Raw genomic sequence first — 7,140 nt, 5'->3', positions numbered from 1 at the left:
CCCTTCCAAAATAGATAACCTCACATTTGCCAACATTGTAGTCCATCTGCTAATCCCTTGCCCACTCAGTTAATCCATCTATATCTCTCTGCAGACTCTGTATCCTCTGCACAATTTACTTTTCCACCCAATTTAGAGTTATCAGCAAAATTAGATCCACTACACTCTGCCCCCCTTCCAGATCGTTTATGTATATTGTGAACTTGCAAGCCAAGCACTCACCACCAATTGCCAACCAGAAAAACACCCCTCTACCCCAACTCTCTGCTTTCTATTGGTTAACTAATTCTCTAACCCTGGTAATACATCACCCCAGATGCCTCACTCTTTCAAGCATTTTCCCCAACTACAGATGTTAAACAAACTGGCCTATAGTTCCCTGCCTTTCGCCTACATTCTTTATTGAAAAGTGGTGTAACATTCATTGTCTTCCAACCCACTGGGACCTGCTCAGAGTCCAGAGAATTCTGGAAAATTATTAGCAAAGTCTTGACTATTAACTTCTGCCATTTCTTTCAGTACGCTGGAATGCATTCCATTAGGACCAGGGGACTTATCTATCTTTGGACCCTCAAGTTTTCTGAGTATGACCTCGTTAGTGATAGCTATAACATCCAGGTCCTCACCTCCCATCCTATCCAGAACATCTGTCTTTGACATTTTCGACATGTCCTCTGCTGTGAAAAGGAACACAAAATAGTCATTTAAAGCCTCAGCCATTTCCTCATTACCCATTATCAATTCTTACTTCTCATCTTTCAAGGGACCAACCTTCACTTTAGTCATCCTTTTGCGCTTTATATAATTATAAAGCTTTTACTGTCTGTTTTTATATTTTGTGCTCATCTTTTCTCATAGTCTACCTTTCCTCTCCTTATTGCTCACTTTGTGGTTCTTTGTTGCTTTTTAAAATTTTCACAGTTTTCTAGTTTTTGCATTGCTCTTAGCAGCTTTTAGAAGATGAGAACATATTTCTTGAGTTATCCTGTACTGGACGACACTGCCCTTACTATCCTTGCCTTTAACTTTTTGTTGAGCACCATGAAAAACCCTTTTGAAAGTCTTCCACTGTTCCTCAACTGTCCCTCTGTATCACCTGCATTCCCAGTCTATCCAGCCAACTCTTCCCTAATCGACTTGTTGTTTCCTTTGTTTAGGCATAACATACTGGTTTTATACCAAACTATTGTACCCTCCTTTTGTATAAGAAGCTCAATCATATTGTGATCACTCTTTCCAAGATGTTCCTTAACTACAAGATTGTTAATTTTGCCTGACTCATTGCACAGGACCAGATGCAGGACCATGTTTCCATGTAGGTTCAGTATCATGCTGTTCAAGAATCCCATCATGTATACATTCTAGGAAGTTATCCTCAAGGTTGCCTCAACCAACCTGATTCATCCAGTCTATATGCATGTTACTGGCCTTGGTTATTTCTTGATTTATTGCCTGTGCCACTGCCATGTTACTATTTGGTGGCCTATAGAGAACTCCCTCCATTGATTTGCTTTTCCTTTACTACTCCTAATCTCTACTCAAATGGATTCAATGATTTGCCCTTAGATCTTGTATCATCTCTCAGTATTTCCCTGATCTTATCCTTAACTAAGAGCACTATCCCACCTTCCTTACCTTCCAGCCTGGTCATTCCTAATTACCTGATATCCTTGAATATTTAATTCCTAATCCTCTCCACCCTGCAATCACATTCCTGTAATAGCCACTAAATCAGACCCCTTTTACTGATTTGTGCCACAAGTTCACTGACCTTGAATACTTGAGGCATTCAGATAACGTGCCCTTGCACCCATTGTGCTTTTAAAATGTGTTAATCATTGCTTCTTTTGCACTTGACCTTTAAACCATTTACTCTTACTTTTCTCCTTTTTAACTTCTGCTTTAACTTTATCCAAACTCTTCTCATTTACTGTATCCATATCCTTCTCCAATCTGTTGAACCCACACCCTTACTATTTAGTTTAAAGCCCTGTCCCTAGTTATGTGATTCACCAGAATCCAGGACCCATCATGCTTCAGATGGAGCCCATCTCCTTTAAACTGTTCCTTCCTTCCCCAGTACTGATGCTAATTTCCCACAAATTGAAATTCACTTCTTTCACACCAATCCTTGAGCCACGCATTTAACTCTTTCATCTTCTGGACCCTGTGCCAATCCAGAATTTACCACTTTTTGATATTGCTTTTTAATTTGGTCCCTAGCTCCTCAAATTCCCTTAGCAGAACGTCTTTCCTGGTCCTTCCTTCATCGTTGGTCCACAGCAACTGGATATTTCCCTTCCCACAGCAAATTCCTCTGTAGATCAAATCAGATGCCCCAATCCCAGGCACCAGCCAGGCAACACAGCCTTTGGGACACTATTCCTGTTTCAGAGCACTTTTTTGGCAAAGGGATTACTTAAGGTGGAATGTGAGTTTAGGGGGGCAGTTTGTAAACCACTGATCTAGACTTTCAAAACTTGTCCTCACTATGTCTTTAGTCTAGCCTTGTTTCTTACCAAGTGCAGATGACTAAATTGCTACTCATTTGTGTTCCCACAATAGACTGTTTGCTGATGTGTTAATCTGCATTTCTATTGACCTTCCATCAATGTATATGTGGCTTAAAATTCTAAATTGTCACCCAATAGCAGCAAACATTCTACATAATAATTCATCTGCAACAATCAAAATATTCAGTTTCTCTCTTTGTGAATTTTTATAAGAAACTCAATCTTTGTGTTCATTTTATATTCAAGATAGTTGTCTTGTGTTTTGCTTCAGAAGCCACAGCCATGTGGACTTCTTTCTCTCATGAGCAGTGCTTAGATTCCTTAAGGGAAGGCAGGAATGGAGAATAATAATGTCTTTTGCCACCTGCAGTCACATGCCCTTGTCCCACTTTCTGGATCAAAGCTTTAGGAGTTGCTCTTTGACTGTTATAGTTGAAGCTGGCAAAGAATGGAGCTCCCTGGCGTTCTTTGATATGCAAGTCCTGCAGGTGGAGTCAAGCAGATGGCTTTTGGTGAAAACAAGGACTGAGAATCTGAGTGAACAAAAAGAAGCTGGAGGCACCGAGCAGGTCAGGCAACATCCATGGAAAGAAATTGTCAGTCAATGGTTTAGGTAAAGACCTTTTCTTGAGATTGTGGATGCTGCCTGACCTGAGTCTCTTCTGCTTCCCATTGATCACTCAATATTTCAGCAACTGCAGTTCTTTTTATACCAAAAATAAAGTTTATTCACAATAAAGTATTAACAAGAGAAAAACTGTTGAAAACCTCTTCCCACCCTTAGTTTCATATTTCCATCACTGTGTCTTGTTATTAATTTCTATTTACACCATTGCCACCACTATGGGACCTTGTTGTTACTCCCCCTATGCTGTTTGAGTGGCTTCCCCTAAGTCTCAGCCCCTCAATGCCCTGGGCAATGGAAGGACTCTAAACTGTGGTCCTTCCCCACAGTGCTCTCATATTGGCAGCACCAAACCTTAGTGCATCTGTCAGCATCTACTCCTGCAGCCTGGAATGTGCCAGACGGCAGCATTCCTGAACTGAACTGAAAGACCAACAGGTTTCAGGCAGACCAAAGTGCGTCTTTCACCAAGTTGATAGTCTTCCAGCAGTTTTGTGTACAACTCTAGGAACAGCCTATTTATCTGGGATGCCTCTACAGGGGATGAACTGTGGTAAAGATCCTTGCATCCTTTTCCACATCCTCTTATCGAATATGCACTCTACAAAGAGGTGGGTGATTATGTCCACTCCACTGCAGTTATCTCAGGGACTGCGTGGTGGGTGATGTTCCAGTTGTACAGGAAGGATTGACTGGGAGGGCTCCTCTCACTGCCAGCCAGGCCAAGTCCTGGTACTTGTTTGTGAGCACTGCTGATGAGGCATTCTGTCAGATGAGTTGGACAGTTTGCTCCAGGAACCATACCACCCTATCCTTTGAACCCTTGTCTCTCAGTGTCTGCAGGATGTTCCATGCTGACCACTGCCTAATGACCTTGTCAAAGGTGTTTGTCTAGAAAAACTTTTCCATGAAGGATAAGTGGTGTGACAAAATGCAGCTGACTGGGAGGTTTCATGACAAATCGGACATGCCCATCCTTCATAATGCCTGGAACATATAGAACATGGCAGTACATAGCAGTACATGGTGCCCTTGTTTGGTTCCATGCACAGCCTGATGCAGTCACACATGAAGGTGGTCATCAGGGTGAAGGGCTATATTGGGTATGTCCTCGCCTCCATTTTCTGGCCACTTCTACATGGCACTCCTTCGGCCCCTATCCATTTTGGATTCAAAATGAATTGGAAAACTGCTCTGGTGACCACCAGGGTGGAAGTACAGGTTATGGGCCACACCTGTGCTATGTACAGCAGTTCCTAGAGCATCTCATACCTGATAACCAGGTTCTTCCCTGTTATTGAGGAGCGCTGTGCCTTCTGGTGGACCTTTGCGATCTAACCAACCACTTTTTATTATAAATATTGCCCCTCAAAACCATATCTCCAACACCTTCAGGAAGTCAGATCTGATTGTGAAGGAGCTGGTTGACCTGTTAGACCAGTTACCGACGAGCATTGCCTCACTCTTCATCCGATGCAGACTCAAATTGGTCGCAGATGCTGATCAGTCTGAGGACTGATCATGAGTCCGAGCAGAAGATGGTGATGTCATCCATGTACAGGGAGTAAGTGCCTCTACTATCTGGCAAGAGTACTTCTCTTATGCCTTTCCAGATGGATTCAGCAAAGGGCTCTATGCAGCATACAAATAAGACTGGAGAGAACAGCCAACCCTGCCTGATACCAAACTTGATGGGGGAGCTTTCTGTTTCCCACCCATTGATTTGGACTGCACTATGGATATCCATATAGAGCAGTTGAATCCAATTTCAGATTCCCTCCCCAGAGCCAATTTTGGAGAGCAGGTCCATCATGTCCTTGTGCGATATCCAGTCGAAAGCCTTCTCCTGGTCTAAGTTAACCAGCTAAGAGTCCAGCAACTTGTCCTGAAAGTAGGCAAAGATTCTCTGAGTAGGGTAAGGCTGTTAGAGATGTTCCTGTCTGGAACTATACAGATTTGTTCCAGATGGATCAATTGCCCCAGGACAGACGTGATTTGACTGGCAGGTTGGACAGGATTTGATAGTCAATGTTTAACAATATTATGAATCTCTAATTCTTGATATCCCCCTTTCCCCACCTTCTGTTTGAAGATGAGGGTGATGTTGCCCTTCCTCATGAAGTCTGACATGCTTCCTGCCAGAAGCAGAGTGTTGTATACTTCCAGCAAGTCCGGGCCCACATTATCCCATAGAGCCGTGTACAACTCAGCTAGTAAGCCATCACTTCCAAAAGTTTTACTCGATCAAAGAAACAGATGGAGATTGTCAGCTTTCCCATGCTAATTGATTGGTCAAGAGTCTCCCACTTGCTCTCATCTAAGACCTCTGTGGTAGAGGTCAAGAAGTTTTTGGAGGCTATTCTGTCTGTAGTTTTAGTGTTATAGAGTTCAGCATAAAAGGATCTGCTATCATCTGTACTCCCATCTGTGAGGATGTGTCTGAGCCGTCCTCTTCCTTAAGGTTGTGAATCACAGAGCTTCTTCTGTTAACCTTTTTGAAGAAGAAGTGAGAGCACATCCCATTCCGCTCCTCTGTGTGGACTCTGGATCAGAAGATGATCTTGGAGGATACAGAGGTGAACAGTGCGGCTTACTGGCTCTACACCTCTCAGATTTCCTCCCTCACATTCCACCCTCTCAAATGCAGGAGGAGGAGTTGCTGCAGGCCAGTCTGGGATTGGCTCAGTTTGCTCAGCCTCTGTTTTGCTCTCTGAATTCCATTGAGGATAACAAACTCTTGATTTTCTCCTTGCTTGCTTCCCAGCAGTTCACTCGGGAGTCAAGGAAGGGTTCTGTGGTTCTCCAACCAGCACACTTCTTCTTTAGAACATAGAACACTGCAGCTCAGTACAGGTCCTTCGGCCCTCGATGTTGTGTCGACCATGTATTCTTTAAAAAAAGTATTAAACCACGTAACCTTCTGTTTTTCTTCCATCCTTGTGCCTGTCTAAAGGTCTCTTAAATACCCCTAATGTTTCAGCTTCAACCACCATCCCTGGCAAGGCATTTCAGACAGCCACAACTCTCTGCGTAAAAAAAAAACCTTACCCCTGATGTCTTCCTAAACTTCCATCCCTTAACTTTGTACTCATGTCCTCTGGTGTTTGCTGATCCTGCCCTGGGAAATAGGTGCTGGTTGTCCACCTTATCTATACCTCTCATAATCTTGTAGACTCTATTAAGTCTCCTCTTCCCCTTCTACGCTCCAAAGAGAAAAGTCCCAGCTTTGCAAACATTGCTTTATAAGACATATTTTTCAATATTCTCCATTCTCCATTGCATCCTCTCCATAGCTTCCACTGGTTCCTATAATGAGGTGACCAGAACTGAACACAATACTCTAAGTGTGATCTCACCAGAGATTTGCAGAGTTAAACTTTAGTTCGACTATGCTCTCTGGTGTCAACAACTTCAAGTCCAGCCTCCATGTTCCCTTGGTCCTCACGAAGGTGACAGGAGGTGTGAAGGAGGCAGTGGTCGGAGAACACTGGTGTGACATCGATGGCTCTGATTGTGACAGCTTTTGACATGAAGACAAGGTGTATCCGGGACTGTGTTGAACCATCTGATCTTGACCAGGTGGGCTACGGCTGTGCTTCACCTGCAGTGTTTCTGAAGGCAATGCACAATTGTTCTTCCTTTACCGTTTCCATTGGGTGTCTAGAAGAACTGTCTGGTCAGCTGTCACCGCCGCTGGATAGTCTGGCTGCTTCAATGATGCAGTTGAAGTCACTAGCTAGATCAACTGGCCTGGATGTCACCAACAATGGTGGGAGCTGCTGGAGGTCGGCCAGCCTCTCACTTTTTATGGGTGAGGCATTCATGTTGATCATGCCAGTGGGTTATCATGATAAGCTAGGTTCACCATGAGGAGACGCCCCAGCGCAACCTCCTTAACATCAGTGATAACAAAGATGCCCCCCACAGTGGTGGGGGTGGGCTGGTGGGGGAAAGGGCGACTGCCTCTGCACTGCTCCAAGTCTCCAAAAGCTTGGGGGTGGG

The 7,140-nt window shown here is 43.9% G+C and overlaps 1 long non-coding RNA gene across 1 annotated transcript; it reads right to left on the bottom strand.

The window, feature by feature from the left end:
• Positions 1–2,695: 2,695 nt before the first annotated feature.
• Positions 2,696–6,817, bottom strand: LOC138755492 (uncharacterized). Its single transcript, XR_011352327.1, has 2 exons — positions 6,495–6,817; positions 2,696–2,995 (listed from the first exon to the last, which is right to left on the bottom strand). It is a non-coding gene; the product is annotated as an uncharacterized lncRNA (long non-coding RNA).
• Between the last annotated feature and the right edge of the window lie 323 nt (positions 6,818–7,140).

Source organism: Narcine bancroftii, chromosome 1 (assembly GCF_036971445.1).
Source record: "Narcine bancroftii isolate sNarBan1 chromosome 1, sNarBan1.hap1, whole genome shotgun sequence".
NCBI lineage: Eukaryota > Metazoa > Chordata > Chondrichthyes > Torpediniformes > Narcinidae > Narcine > Narcine bancroftii.
Note: the sequence above shows the minus strand (reverse complement) of the source record. Positions and strands in the feature narration are given on the sequence as shown.